Genomic DNA, 16292 nt, shown 5'->3' with positions numbered 1-16292 from the left:
TATTTTTGCAAATAGATTTTCAATTTCTTATTGTCTCTCTTCTCCTTCTGTCACCCCCATGATGCAAATGTTGGAACACTTGAAGTTGTCCCAGAAGCTCCTTACACTATCCTCATTTTTTTTGGATTCTTTGTTCTATTTTCTGTTCTGACTGGGTGTTTTCTTGCTTCTTTATGTTCCAACTAGCTAATTTGATTCTAGGTTTCATCTACTCTACTGTTGATCCCCTATAAATTATTCTTAATTTTAGATAGCATCCCCTTCATTTCTGGCTGGTTCTTTATCATGGTTTCTATGTCCCTTTTCATGCTGTTGAAGTTCTTACTAAGTTCTTTGAGCATACTTATAATTATTGTTTTGAACTGTGTATCTGGCAGTTTTCTTGCCACCATTTTATGTAGTTTTTCTTTTTTTCTGGTGATATCTCCTGTTCTTTCAGTTGGACCTGTTTCTTTGCCTCCCCATTTTGGTTGCTTCCCTGTATTTATTTCTATCTACTATGTAGAGCTGTTATGTATTCTGGACTTGGTAAAGTGGTTTTCTGTAGTAGGTGTTCTGTAGGGTCCTGAGCTGGGCACCTAAGGTGTACCCCTGTGTGGGCTGTGTGCACTGTCCTACTGTAGTTGAGCTTTGATTGCTGTTGGCATCACTAGGAGGGATTGATCCCCAGGTCACTCAACTGTGAAGACTGGCTGCGACTACAGTAGAGGAGCTGTTATGCAGGAGCTGACCCTATGAGCAGAACTTGCTTCAGTGAGCTTTGGTGCTCACTGAGTCTGCCCCTTCAGTATGTCACTTGTGGAGGTGATAGGGTTGTCCTAATATTCTTAGATCAGAATAACATATTGAACATGCAAATACACTGGACATCATAGTAAAGTTTCATTGCATGTTAAGTTTTAGAAACATTTGGGTGCAATATTATATGATCACAGGGGACAGTAAAATGTCAAGTAAAGGAGATATATACTTAGTTCACCAAACTGCTCTCCTTGTTCAACTTTATTTTCTTGTAATTTAATGGGCAGACACATTTTTACCAAAATGGAAAAAATAGATATAGACATGTTGGCCTTGTTCTGTCAAATAAAATAATTTGCTGATATAATGGACAATGAAATATTTGGAAGACCCCCTTTTAAATGCATATTATGTGGGAGGCAATGCATTAAGCACTTTTATAGAGAAATCACTTAACCTTCACTAAATCTCTACAAAATATCTATTTTTAACCAATTGAGTTTCTAAAACTCATGAGGTTTAATGTCTTACCTAATGTCACATAACTGGAAATGAATGATAGGGCCAAGATTGAATACCAGGTCTTCCTACTCAAATATAGTATGTTCTGGCCACTACAAGATGACCTTAGAATGTCCCTATGGGTAAATACATCCCCACCTTCAACCCTCAACTCTTATTTTAAGAAATTTGTGTGATTGGATTGTTTCCCATATCATTTTCAGTATACCAGAAGCTATCTAGCTGCTATAAAATATTACTGTAACAAAAGTTACTGCTTTTTAGTCAAATTACTAACATCCAACTGAACCATAAAGAACACTATATAAAATGTCTTGGTGTGCATTAAATGAGACCTTCTCATTATTATCAGCATTGGGCTAAGGAGGTTGGTTCTTCTCTGGTTCTAGATTGGGCTTAGCTCCTGAACATTATGGACTGCTTTTTTTCCCCTCCATATCTGCGCTCCTCCTCATTATAGTTCATTACTTCACTCTATCCTCAAGCTTTAGTTTTTCCTATTGAAAAAATTTTTCCTCATGAAAGATGTCCTTTCTTATCTCTCTGATAGATTCTAATCCAAATTCCAGGCAGTAACTGAGACTTTGTATGCAGATGTTTCCCTGGAAGACTTCTGGCTCCATGTTGGCCTTATGTTTTCACTTGAAGTATGATCCTAATGGTCTGACTTCTTTAGGTAAGTTACATATTTTGTTTATTATAGCTCTTCACCAAAATTGTAGCTCATTATTTTTCCATGCAAAACTCAGACCAGCTCTTTTGCTAACCTCATCCTTATTTCTTCTTCCTTTTTTTTTTTTTATCCTCACCCTAGGACCCTTTTTTATTTTTTGTTCAGACAGAATGGGAGGGAGAGAGAGGAAGAGAGAGAGAGAGAGACATCGATGTGAAAGGGACACATCGAGTGGTTGCCACCCACACAACCAACCAGGGCCGGGGACAAACTACAACCGAGGTATGTGCCCTTAGCGGGAACTGAACCCAGGTCTCTCTGGACCCCAGGCCGATGCTCTAACCGCTGAGCCAAATTGGCCACGGCTATTTCTTCTTTATAGAACTAGCAAATTAACACCTGACTGAAAATTTAATTGAAACTATTTGATGTGCACTTAAATCAATTAATACTATACATTATTAATAAACAATACCTGCACAGTCTTCTCGTCATTTTTAATGTAAATACAGCCTTTTTGGATCCTAATAAAACCCTTTGTCTTAATTTGTTACTATATTCAACAAATATTTACAAAGGGCCCATTATGTGTCAGATACTCTTCTAGTAGAGCAGGTACATGTTGTACAACACTGTAAACCCAGGGAGTAGTAACATATTCTATTAATTGTGATCCTCCAAGTAAGGGGTATAAAGTTCAGTGTTTTAAAAATGTATTTGACCATGGGATTCTTTTATTTTTATTTTTTCTCAGAACATCTCTAAGGACAAGTGTTTACCGAAGCCTGAGAAATCTGCTTGGGGAACAGTACAGGATCAAGAATGTTTCTAAGAATCTGAATCCAAGCTGTTGCTAATATAATATGACATAATATTAGCATGAAGTAATTGTGATTTAAGTATATATCTTTGTTTTTTATTTATTTATTTATTTTTTTCATATTTTGCTGATGAGGAAACTGAGACAGAAAATTCAAGCAGATTTCCCAGGGTTTCTTTGTTGAAAAATGTTAAAAGACAAAAATAAATACAAAACAAGCAATAAACACCCAGGTCTGTCTGGCCAATGTGACAGTCATTTCCCCATACTGTCCACTTTTCACTGCCTTTAACTGGTTGTTCAGAGCAGAGAGAGTGCTAGTCTGCATCCTCCCTATTCCTGGATCACAACAGAATTGAAACCTGAGTTTAATCTCAACACTGAATAAGCCCTTGTGGTATAAGAGGATGACATCTACTGGGGAAATGTTCAATTAATTTAATTCACAGCCCTGACCATTGCCCAAAGGGGGGGATTAGCTTTGGAACCTACAAACAATGTAAACGCGACTACACCCCGCCAGCCACTGGTATTTATTATGTGTTGGGTTCCATAAAAGAATTGTTAAAATCATATATGCTTTATCTCATTTAACCCCCAACCCCACTCCCGCCAATCCTGTAAGGTATAAGATCGGTAATACTATAATGAAACAGATTCAGAGAAGTTAAACAAATTATCAAAAGTCAAATAGTTAGTAAACAGAGAAGCCAGGGATCAAATCCAGATCTGACTGATTGCAAAGCCTCCAGGCTTTTCACTAAACGTTTTGTCTCCAAAATCTACGGAGATAATCCCTGTTTAAATTTCTCCCAGGGGCATGAGTGGATTGGGGTATGGAAGTGCCATAAATATCTTTTTTCTACAAATGTACTTATTTCTGAAGTGGAACACTGTGTTTTATTGTCACAATCCAGGACAGAAGAAAACGGGAATCTGTATCCCAGAGATTCTCGTAGAAGGAACCTCGACTCTGTCAAACTCCAGAGCTGACCTTCCTGTGTACTGAAAATCAGCATAGAGAAACAGATTTATTTGGAGCTGTGACAGCCCTGACATTTAGGCAGCTCTATAGGCCCAGATAGCTAGGTGCTAGTTTTGTGGAAAATAGAGACCCATGATGGAGCCCCCACGGGAATGTTTTCTTCTACCCTCATCTAAGATTTTAAGTACCGTGGGCTTAGTTTTTGCATCAGTCTAATTATAAAAGATTTAGCACTATAATCTGGAATAAAACTGATTAGATTTTGTCAATTGACCCTGCAGATAAAATATTTTCCTTCTCATTTCTAGAATACTTGTTATTATAGCTTATTGGATAAATACTTTTTATATTTCACAAAGCTTCTAAGAAGATCAGAACATAGATGATAGCAAGCAAAGAATAGAAGTCCAAATGAAACTATTCAGGTCAATAATTTAACACTTTCAGAAAGTATGTTATATCAATTCTCAATGAGATCTCTAAGATAGATTTCTTCATTAAAAATCTATTAAGAGTTAGAAGAAATTTATTAAACAAATTATTAATATTTCAGGGCACTGCTAAATAGTAAATTAAAACAAAGCTAAAATAGCACAGGAAAAATATATTTCATGATTAAAAATGAATTTCCACCTGCCAGTAAGTTTTACCAAAGGCTAATTATATCTCAAATATTTCACTTTGGAATCTTAATTTTTTTTTATTTTTTCATCTTGAACTAACCAGTAGCCTGTTTTTTTCTCTATTATTATTTTGACTCTTTTCAAGAAACAAAAGCACAAATACACTCACATTGACTATTTCTATTGGCTATTTTTCTTTATATATGCAAATCACCACAAATTATAATAAGAGTGAATAGTTTTCTTCCTCTTGGCCACCATGTATGACCCTTGATGACCTTCAGTTTGCCGTTGGTATTTTGGTTAGAATAATAGGTGTGCATTCCATATTTGTAAATAAAATGTTTTCTAAAATAACAGTACAGGCAAACATGTATTGAGGTCTTAACACAGGGCTTCAAACAGTTAAGACCTCAATACATGTTTGCCTGCACTGTTATTCAATTTCTAGATGTTAAGGTTCTGCACTATACTCACAGAAAGGAGAGATAATGGGTTAGGTAGGAAAACAGTGCTGAGGTAGGATTCAAGGGATTTGGAAACTCATTTGATCATTAAATGTAGATCAAACAGGGGCAGAAGTTAGGAGACATGAACAAAAAATAAGATTTTTAAGAATATGTAACTGAGAACTGGATTACTTCTATTCAAAATTAGAAACAGAGATTTAAAAAAAGATTTCTCTGGGGGCATGGGTGGAGGTGGAAGAGGGTATAAGAGGGATATATGGTGATGGGAAAAAAATGAAGAGAAAAAATAAAATAAAGGCAGTTTCACTTACAGATTAGTTCCAGCTAATTGTTTTTCCCACTAACATCTACATTCCTTGTACCTAAATAAGTCACCTTTAACAAAGACAAATAAATAAATAAATAAATAAATAAATAAATAAATAAAGATTTCTTTAAATTTTCTTTCGGAATTAAAGTTTTTAAAACTCTAATTTATGAATACACACAGACACACACGGGGGGGCAAAAGTAGATTTACGGTTGTTTGTATGGAAAATAATACAATAATTAATACATAATACAAGAATGAACTCTGCATTTTGTGTACTCACAACTGTAAACTTATTTTGCTCCACCCTGTGCTGTGTGTATGTGTGTGTGTGAATTGTTTGCTTCTAATCTGAGTAAACAATCAGGCATTTGACTTTTTTTCTTTTTGAGATAAAATCTTAGAAATGATCCTTTCAATTGCCTACGGACACTGAATGAGCATTTTGGTACTTAGTGCAACAGCATAGACTAGTGGTAGGAAAGAAGACTGTAACCAGGAGGCCTGGACACTACTCTTTATCATATCCAGGGCCCGCCTGCAGTTTTAGGCTATAGTTAGAACAAAATTATCTATAGCTATAGGAACAGACTATTTGACAAAACAAAACTAGTTTAAGAGATAGTTATTTTAATAACATAAGACTTGTTTACGACTGATTAGGATATTTGAAAAATTCTTTTTTGACTGCTACAGTAAGTAGCTTAATAGCAATGATCACATGTTCAAATATTTTAAAGGGTACTTCTTTTTCTCTAGTTGAAAACTCTAGTTACCTTAAAGAAGTCGAGTATTAAAATCTCTATTAGTTTTTCATTTGTAACATGGGGAATAATGGTGTCATTTCCTCATACTAAATTTCCTTATCCAGACAGTGCTTTTATATCAATCACCAAACATTTGTGTGCATTACAGGCACTACAGAGGAAAACAAAATGAACTGACACCCAGGTACTGACTTTAGAAGTTTATAATCAAACATGTATACAACTTATACAATATGAGCAAAAGAAGTAAGTGATATTTTATCAGTCTAAAGAGCCATGAAAACACAGAAGGTTAGTAAAATCTTTTGGGGGTAGAGAGGATCTTAATAGGATTCAGACTTGAGATATTGTCCAGCACAGAGTGGACATTCGATGAACATTTAATAAATGATTGATCTATCAAGAAATTTCTCCAAACTTTGTGGTTTAAAACAACTATTTCATTATTTCTCATGGTGCCTGTGGGTTGGGATTTGGAAGGTTGTGGCTCAGAGTCTCTCTTGAGGTTGCAGTTAGATGGAGGTTAGAGCTAGTACTAGACCTAGAAACATGGGAGTCCCAAGCTGCTCTGAGCTACTTAGACATCTCTCTCTCTTCTTGTCTCATAGCCTCAGTGTGGTTTCTACTTTGGGTGGGTTTAGGCTTTCTCACAGCATGGTGGCCTCTGTGCACTGGGCTTTGTACAAACTTAAAATAACAAGTATTTTAGTTAACAAAGCAGAAGCTTCATGACTTTTAATGACCTGCCAAAAAAGTTAATAGCTTTACATCTGCCACACCCTCTTAGTCAAAAACAGTCACAGAGCCAGTTGTAAAAGGAGGACCCGGGGACCTCATCTCTTGATGGGAGTAGTGTTAACGCCACACATAAGAAGAGTATGTGGGAGGGAGGCACTGTGTGGTTACCTGTGAAAAATAAAATCACCATAGTGAATTCAATGTTAGTTTTTAAGACAAGTAATGTAATGTTCTTATATAACATTCCTCTTTACCTTTATTTTTAAAGGAATATGTCATGAAATCTAGATAAAAAATTAGAAATGGATTTTTTTTGCAGTTTTTATTAATTTATTTTTGTTACAAATGTTTCTCATTTTTCCCCTACTGACACCCTCCTCCCGATCCTACCATCTGCCCCCAGCATTGTTGTGTGTCCATCGGTTACACATACATGCATATAAGTTCTGTGGTTTAGAGGTGGATTTAGAATCAGAAGGCAGTAAAAATAATTTATGAACTCCTAATTTCTACTCAGTTTTGTACAGTGTTTCTCCTAAATTTCTATCTTTTAATGTGTAAAGTCCCCATTTAGGCTGTGTCTATAAGATAATGTGCTAACCATCTTTAAATAAAATAATCTGTCTAATTTAGTCACTACCATGACAAAAATTTAATCTTTCAAATTAATTATTTAGCACCATATAACAAAAACACAAACTGAAACAATGAAACACACACACACACACACACACACACACACACACACAAACGTAAAACAAGACAAAAACTTACCATATGTATAAATTACTTTTCACTTGTCAACAAGTTGCTTTGATATGGCATAGAAGACAAAGTCTTACTTGACAAAGAAGATGCCTCAGATTTGATTTTTAGTAAAGTGTTGTGAGAGGATTACAACTAAGTGGGTTTTGCTTTACTTCACATACAAGAATCCCTTGATTCCAAGAGCTTTGTGAGATACATAAAATATTTCAGACCAATACAATGCCACTTGGTGCTCTAGAGGAGCATAATTCCCCTCTTTCCCTTTGCATACCAAGAGAGGAGAAACATTGAAAGCCAAGAGTATAAAACTGCCATATTGCTAATGACTGGAAGAAAGCATAATGCTAATTGTCTTTGTACCATGTGACCATGAAAGTCATTTAGTAAAATGTGATATAACAGATATTTTAGTAATGTCTTCTGATTTCTGATACTTACAAAGGAAAATGTCAAGTGCCATATGTGTACTATTATTTGTTTTTAATGGAAAGGTATGAGTATGTTGTCAAAGTGGAATCCATGATACTCTTTGGATTATAAAAATTTGACCACTTTTAATATTTTCTTTTAAAAAATTAAGGATCACACTTAAAACTCAAAGGTTTTTATAACTTATTATTTGATCAGAGTTTTAGGATAGGGAAGCAGTCCTAAAAGGAAATATTTTGATCCAAGTTTACCTTTATTATTGTAGATATGGGGAAGAAAGCTTATTAAAGGAAATATTCTGAAAATAGCATCTGCATGTAGACACAGCTGATGAATAAAACACAAATTTTTATTTAAGTCATTATTAAAATATTTAAACATGTACTAGTGTTTAAGATATACACCAGTGGATATCTTATTGCTAGTGGAGTCTGCAGTTTGTTTGTTGCTGAGGAACTGGGTGCTGATTTTATTTTCAAGAATCTTTTGTTGTTATTATAAATATCTCAGCATCACAAGAAATAATAGCTCAGCATCTATCTCTTCAGCCGCAAACACCTTTTCAGTTCATTCATCTCCTTCGTGTGTTCTGAGCTGCTACATTCAGACCTGGGGAAAATATTTTTCTCTTTTCCTTCAGTATTTCTTCCTTTGTTTTAGTTACCTCAATAACTCTTTCCTTTTGTTCTACTTTGGAAGGCATGGCCATTAAAAAAGTTCACAACTTATATTTTCTGTCTGAGGCTCAGAAAAGTTTCTCAGCATTTTCTCAAAGGCACATGGGTAACCTTATCACTTATGAAATTCAGGCATAAAGTCCATAATGTTTTAGCTAAAAATAAATATCTGATTCCTTTCCCATGGCTTCAACAACATTCTAGGTAACAATGCTGGCTTAGAGGATTGTGTAAAATAGAATTATAATTAAAATATTTGTCCTGGCTCCTTGTATTGATACTATCTTTCTTTGTCCCTTTAAGAGATATGAAATGCTTTGATTTTCAATGTTAAATATCAATATTTTAAACATTAAAATTATTAATTGTTACAAAACGACAGAAAAAACCCAAGGTACAATCTACAAGAAAACCCATCCTACCAGCAACCCTTTACACACACACACACACACACACACACACACACACACACACACATCCAATCAGGCTCTAGACCTGGTGCCCTGCAGATCTCCTAGTCACATATAGACATACACCTGTGGGCACAAATGCATAGGCTGGGCTGGGTAGGGGGTATGCTGGCCCAGGAGTAAGTACAAAAGTCATTTAGAAGTGACTGTCTAACCCAGCACAGGTGTTAGAAAAATACTCTTTGCAAAGAGAGGGGGAAAGGACAAGGTGTGGAGTGGGAGGTGGCATGGGCGGCTAATCCCAGCTATCTTCTCCCTGTGGCACCTGGCCTCCAGGGTAGCCAACTGCCTGTAGGAGGAGCCACTGTGAATCTACCCCAAAGGTTCTGGGGCCCATGCTCTTAGGTCGGGTTGGCGAGTCTCAGCCCACAGGTTAGCAGGTGTGGGTCTACGTGAAGGGCCAGGCAGGAGCCGAGGTTCTGGATGCCCTTCCTTACAGGGCGGGTGGTCAGATAGTTCTGGCCTTCCTTACCAGATCAGGGTGGCACAGGCTTAAACATCATCTTCCGCCAGGTTCCTCAGGTACTTCTGAAGAGCCTAAGAAATCATTCACGTCCTCCACCATGACATTCCCTGTCATGTCCAGCATGTCCTCAGGCGACTCTAGGTGTCAACTTCCTCCTGTGCACAGGATCAGGGTTTCCATCACAGCGCCACGGGGCCAGGATAATGCCCGGGCTCACATTAAGGCTGGCTCAGCTTGGGTGACTCTGAGAGCCTGTAGCTGGCACCGAAGGTATCACCAGGCCAGCTAATAGAGAAATGTTCAAACTCCCATGGGGAAATTAAGCAAAAACGATGGCCGTGGCCAATGAAGACACAGAAGGCAATGGCCCTGATGTCTTTCTTCCTGATACAGAATTAGTATAACTGGTGTCCCAGGCCAGGCACCGAGAAGACCTGGACCTTGCCCAGGTGGGTGAGGCAGCACGGGCAGGTCTCTGACAGTCCTTACTGGACGTGCTCACACCTGTGGCCAGCGCCCTCTAGTGCACAGAACAGCCCTCCTGGACCATCAGCTTGAACTTGGTCTTTTTGCTCACTTGGGCATTGTGAACACTTTAAATTACTACTCAGATGCAGTGAGCACCACGTGGCCACCCTGCTTGTCAGGTGCCTCCGCCAAGTCTCGCGAGACCTCACTGTAGGGCGTGGGTAGCAGGTCGTGGAGCATGCGCAATCCCACAAGGGCCGCCATAGGCTAGCGGCGCGCTGGCTACACCTTCTTGCCCAGCACCGCCTAGTCCTCCGACCGCTCTGGCCGCTTCTTGCCTCCTTCACTTCCTTAGCACAGACGAACAGTGGCGGCCAAGTTGGTGACACGTGGTGGGTCCGCAGTGGGCCACTTCTCGCAGGTCTGCGTCAGGCACGTAGAGGCAGCGCCCGCCGCCGCCCGCCCGAGAGGGAGCTGTGGGCCGAGCAGGTGGAAGGTGCGCTGCACTGGCGTGAGCCCCGTGCCCTGGGGGCAGCACTGCCTCCGCAGTTGCGCAGGGCCTCCTGCAACTTGCTGTTGGCGTTAGTAGCCTGCTTCTTGCCCAAGATTTGGCTTTTCAGGATGCACAAGAAACTGGTGCAGAGACTTCTTGAGTGACTTTATCCAGGAGAGCGGCCCCTCTGTAGCCAGGAAGTCGTGCCCTTGGTCTGCACAGGGCTCTTGCATCGGTAGTAGATGAGGCCGAAGCCGTGACTGGTGCCTAAGGCCACGAGGCCCCCCTCAGCGTGGAGTGTGATGGCAGTGACAATAGCTGGCGTTGGGCACTGAACCAGGCCTTGTGCGGGGCTCAGCCGCTCAGGGCCCTTACATGTGATCCCCTCACGGTCCTGGAGGACGCACATGCTGGCGATGCTGATACCTGCTCGGAGTCACGTCCCTTAGCTCCTGGAACCAGCACCTCGGCTGTAGTGACAGCCCCACCAACCAACTGCGCCGTGTACTTGCAGAGCACCACCGTCTGCACGCCAAGCTGGGGGTCGACCCTGAAGAAGTCGAAGAGGCCCACCTTGCGTAAAGGCAACCAGTCATCCTCGGTGGCCTGGGCCAAGCTGTTGGCCTGCTCAGTCAGTGTGGAAGAAGCCAGCACAGCTTTGCAAAACCACCTAGCACCGTCATCATGGTCAGCAGCAGCCCTCACTGCGAAGACTCCTGGGCCAAGTTCTGGCCTGGTAATGAGCCTTTTGGTGGAGGCTGGCTGGAGTCTGTGCTGCTTGCCAGTGCTCACCATGCAGGAGTACAACCTGGCTGGGACGTAGGTCGAGCAGGTAATAGCAGACGGATGTGTCTTAATGCTGAACACATAGAGGAGGATAGTTTTTCTAGTCCGTAACCATAGATTTCTCAATGCATGACTAAGCAGTTATAACCAAACATGCTGAGCACTTAGTGAACAGTTGGGCATATTCTTTATTTGAAACAGAAGCGAGGTATGAAGAAAGTTGGAGGAATCAGAGCATTATTGATACTCTCGGTACTGTGAGACATCTCTTAGTTGTTACCAACAATATTTTTATATTAATATTGTAATTTCTTAGTCATTCATTCATTAAATTAGTGGTTGAACAGGTGTAGCTAAAAATGCCTTCAATCACTTCCACCTTAATTTGAGAAAAGAGTTTTGCAGATCACTGAAATGTAATTTTAGAATCCCATTTGATAAACTGGAAAAAAAGATAAAGGAAGGCAAACTAGTTTTTGGTTTTGCTTTTATATCTGGAAGTACAATTAGAGCTTTTACAACCAAAGAAAAGAGATAAGCATAGAAGAAAATTAGGATATTTCTAACATTTAGTAGCATAAAAGGTTTTTTTGTTGTTGTTAATCTTCACCCAAGGATATATATTTAGAGAGCTTGGAAGGGACGAAAGGGGGGGGGGGGAGGAGAATCATTGATTGGTTGCCTCCTGACTGGGGCTTGGATTGAACCTGCAACCTAGGAATGTCCCCTTGACCGGAAATCAAACCCACCACCTTTGGTGTGTGGGCCCTCACTCTAACCACCCAGGGCACAAAAGTTTTATATACATTTTCAAAATCACCTCAGCATTTCTGGAAAGAAGAGAGGGGTAAATGTTGCTATTTGCATTTTATACAACAGTTAGTATTACTAAATTACTTTAAAATACATAAAATGAGATTATTTTAGATATATATATACAGTATATCTATATACACACATACGTGTGTGTGTATATGTGTGTATGTGTGTATAAACACACACACAGAATGAGAACAGCGTAGCTTTCTAGTTTTTAAATTTTCTTTCTCAGCAAGGGTTTCCTTCAAGGGGATGTCTTTCATGTAAGCATCCTAGAATGTTTCGTTTCTTGTCTCATTTATCATTTACTTGTCCTGTTTTATTCTTTGTATCAAGTGATAATGTTAAGGGATTGGTGGTCTAATACGTAAACTGACTACAGGGGTTAGAGATGACACTGTGAGGCTCACAATGAAACCCTTCTTAAGGACATTTCCCTGTAAACACAGCCTGCCAAAAAGTTATTAATGAATCAAGATTATATCACCAAATGGAGTTTTGAAATGACCACTCCCCTACTCTCAGCCCCACAAATACATCACAAGTACAAAAATTCTGTATTTTGACAGCTGTCTTTTATCGAGTATGCAGAATAAATCACGAGTCACCTAATATTTGCTCCAAAGTCATGTCTATCTTTCACATGGACAGTTTTAAAAAGTTATGCAGATTCTTAACACTGATGCTAATTTTCAGAACTTTTTCTGTCCTTTGAGACTATTCTTCAGCATTAGGTTCAGGTCTTACAGTGAACTGAACACAAAGCTTAAAGATGAACAAATGTAAATTGGGACAAGTGATTATATTTTCAGTTACTATTTTGAAAAAATATACTGAAGGAAATCTCATTGCTTAATTTTCTGAGCTAGAATTTTTGCTTTCTCATATCTACAAGTACACACATACACAAACATAGACATGCATACAACCCATGTACATGCATGACTTGCTGTCTCTGAAAATAGGCAGACATTCTGGATTCAGTAATTTTCAGGGACATAGCCTAATGAATACTTTATCAAACAGGAGTTTTATTTATTTATTTATTTATTTTTTCATCCTCACCTGAGGACATTTTTCCATTTTTTTGTACAGATAGAGTGGGAGGGAGAGAGAGAGGGAGGGAGAGAGAGAGAGAGAGAGAGAGAGAGAGAGAGAGAGAGAAACATCGATGTGAAAGGGACACATCGAGTGGATGCCACCCGCACGACCAACCAGGGCCGGGGACAAACTGCAACCGAGGTACATGCCCTTAGCGGCAACCGAACCCAGGTCTCTCCGGACCACAGGCCAACACTCTAACCGCTGAGCCAAACCAGCCAGGGCCAAACAGGAGTTTTAAACATTTATCTTTTAGGATCTCGACTCATTCCTATCAGATGTGCTTTTGCATAGATGCTCTTTTGATTGTCAAGATCAACATTAAGAAACATCAGGTAGATGACAACATCTGTTTTAGTTTTAGATTTTTAGCAGCAAAACAGCCCAAATTTTCTTGGTAATTTATTTTTGGAATCAGTATCATTCCATTTTCTCCATGCTGCCCTTTTAAAGTACATTTAAATCTTCCTTAAAATATAGTAAGCTCTCTTCCAGAGAATGCCTATTTTAGTTCCTTTGATTTGTAATGTAAAGCTTTAGCAATACATCTCAACATACTACTTGTTTTCATCACAAGCTTTATGTTATGACAAGTTCTCAAAAATTTGCTTTTTAGGATAACTTCCTAGACTATAAGTTTTCTACTTAGGACTCGTTGCCTTCTGACTGTGCTAACTTACATATAATTTTCTTCATTTTATTATATTAGGGAGTATCATGAGATTATTCTAGGTTCCAAAACTTATACATATTTAATGCCTTAAGGGGAAAAAAGTGCATTTCAAACTAGAGGCTCAAGATGAATAGGAGACAGGGCATTGAAAGAATCAATGTCTTGTGTTAGCAGTGGTAATAGGGGCATAGATAGACAATGTTGCCAAAAGACATCTCCTGTCTAAAGTCTGATAATTTTACAGAAATTATTGTATATTTGCTGCTCTGAATGCTTCCTCATTATTTTCCAATTCAATTCATATCAAGTCCAGTAGGAGAAGGGATTTGATTTTCTCAGGGAGCCAGTCCATCACTGCCCGGAGATCGCCAGAACTAGTCAGTGCCAGGGAATGGTGGAGTCTGGGTTCTACTACTGCAAGGATGACATCACTTGGTTACTTCCTTCCATTAAGTAATGAATCTTACAAATCTCCCATTAACAGAGGTAGTCTTAGAGAAAGAAAAACAAGTGTGAGAGTAGATGTGTTGTCCTAATTGACAGGTGTTTTTGTTTTCAAATTTTTTTCTTTATTGATTTTTTTAGAGAAGAATAGAGAGGGAGAGAGAGATAGAAATATTGATGAGAGAGAACATTAATTGGCCACCTCCTGCATGGCCCCCATTGGGGATCTGGTCCACAACCTGGGCATGTGCCCTGACTGGGAATCGAACCAGTGACCTCTTGGTGCATAGGTCGGTGCTCAACCACTGAGCCACACCGGCCAGGATTGACAGGTGTTTTGACCAGTAAACCACTTTTAAATTCTCAAGATGATATATTTACATGTGTGTATATGTTGTACCTGTCCTCAATGCTGTGCTGCCTGCTAATTTAGTTCAGTTTACAATCTTGGAAATGATTTCTTTCATTCCAAGATGCAAGTCATTCCTGTGAATAACTAAAAGCAGGGATCTACCTTAGTGGTAACTTCTTTCAACCTTGAAACAATCCCATTTACTGGCACCATGGTGGTCATGCCTGACCCTTCACCCAATTTTCAGACTCCTTTGCCAGCTCTCTGCCTATTGTGGGTCTGCTCTTTGAGCACTCCCTTTCCATGTTGAAATGTTTCCTGACAATGTAAGTGTAATATTCAATGCGCATGCCGTTCCTCACATGTTCCTCCTTTGTGCCAATTATGTATCTTGATTTAGTCTTGTGTGTCTATTTTTTCCTAACTTACACAGACTCCCTTCTCCAGCCAGAGAGAGTATGCGCAGCACCAGGCTGGCATCCTGCAGCAAATTCTCTCCCTTGTCCCTCAAGGTGCAAACTCAATGCCAGACTTTTCCTTTTTCATCCGGCTGAGAAATTCTGTGACATCCATTGTCTGTGTTATTTCCAGAAAATGCCCAATACATGTTTGCTGAATTAAAATCTGTATTTCATTAAACTATAAACTCCTTGGGGACATGGACTGTGACTTAGTGCAACTTGCAATTTACATATAGTATCAGATATTTTAAAAACGTATTTTTGGATTCACAGATGGGTTTAATAAACGATTTTGCTTTAGTTTTTCTTTTTTATAGAAAGGTCGGATTTCTGAATTGTCCAGACTCTTTGCAAGCCCACTCTTTTAGATTGTAGTTTCTCTAAGGGACTCGGCTGTTTCCCTAATATGTCACTGTCCAATTTCTGGTTTCTATGGGTTCTGCTATGTGTATCTTATGGGGGGAAAAACATCTGTCCAGTCTGCTTCTTTGTAGGAAATTTGAAAGGGCAACAATGGGGCATTTCTTAGTTTTTAAAAAATGGAAGGGGAGGCTTTTAATTGTATGGGAAATTTAATTAGACTTAAACTAATTAAATTCATTTTTATATTAACATGTTCACAAATATTATTGCATCTAGTTAGATTTCATTCTTCTAGCCTTACTGAACAATATTCAGTAGTAGTTTCAGATTACAATAAGTTCATTATGAAGATAAGGTGGAATTAGTGTAGGAAGCTCAGCTGGTTGAAGGGGTCTGTACTTTAATTACTGCAGAGGGTGTGCATATTAATTACAACACAAGTGATATTTACTGTACCTCAGGAACATATGACAGGGTAAAGATACTGACAGCACCAGCTAATAAACTCAGTATGATAATGAGGAGAAAAGACCATAAAAATAGAAGGAAATAAAATTATTCATAAAGTATATTGATCCCAAAGTAAAGACATTAAGCTCTGATGAAGGGCAACAAAAGGGAAGCTCCTCACTTTATCAAACAAATAACCAAAGTAGAGAAATGTTAGCAGGGAGACAGATTGTCATTATACTGGTCACATGATCACACTCCAGAGAGTACACAGGAGCCATAAAATGGGAGATTTTTAATAAATCAGCAGAAAGCCACACTGTCACCTGCAGGAACGGAGGTCGCAGTGGCTAAGGACAGCTCCTTGGAGTAGGGAAGTCAGACATGCTGCAGTGAAAACGGGAAGGAACCGTGTGCATACCA

At 39.0% G+C, this 16292-nt stretch overlaps 1 pseudogene; it reads right to left on the bottom strand.

Annotated features, from left to right (window-relative positions):
• Positions 1-9485: 9485 nt before the first annotated feature.
• Positions 9486-16292, bottom strand: part of LOC118631165 — a 108069-nt pseudogene continuing 101262 nt past the window's right edge.

The sequence above is a fragment of the Molossus molossus genome, unplaced genomic scaffold (assembly GCF_014108415.1).
Source record: "Molossus molossus isolate mMolMol1 unplaced genomic scaffold, mMolMol1.p scaffold_m16_p_15, whole genome shotgun sequence".
NCBI classification, from domain to species: Eukaryota; Metazoa; Chordata; class Mammalia; order Chiroptera; family Molossidae; genus Molossus; species Molossus molossus.
The sequence above is the reverse complement of the archived record's forward strand: the minus strand, read 5'-3'. Positions and strand labels throughout refer to the sequence as shown.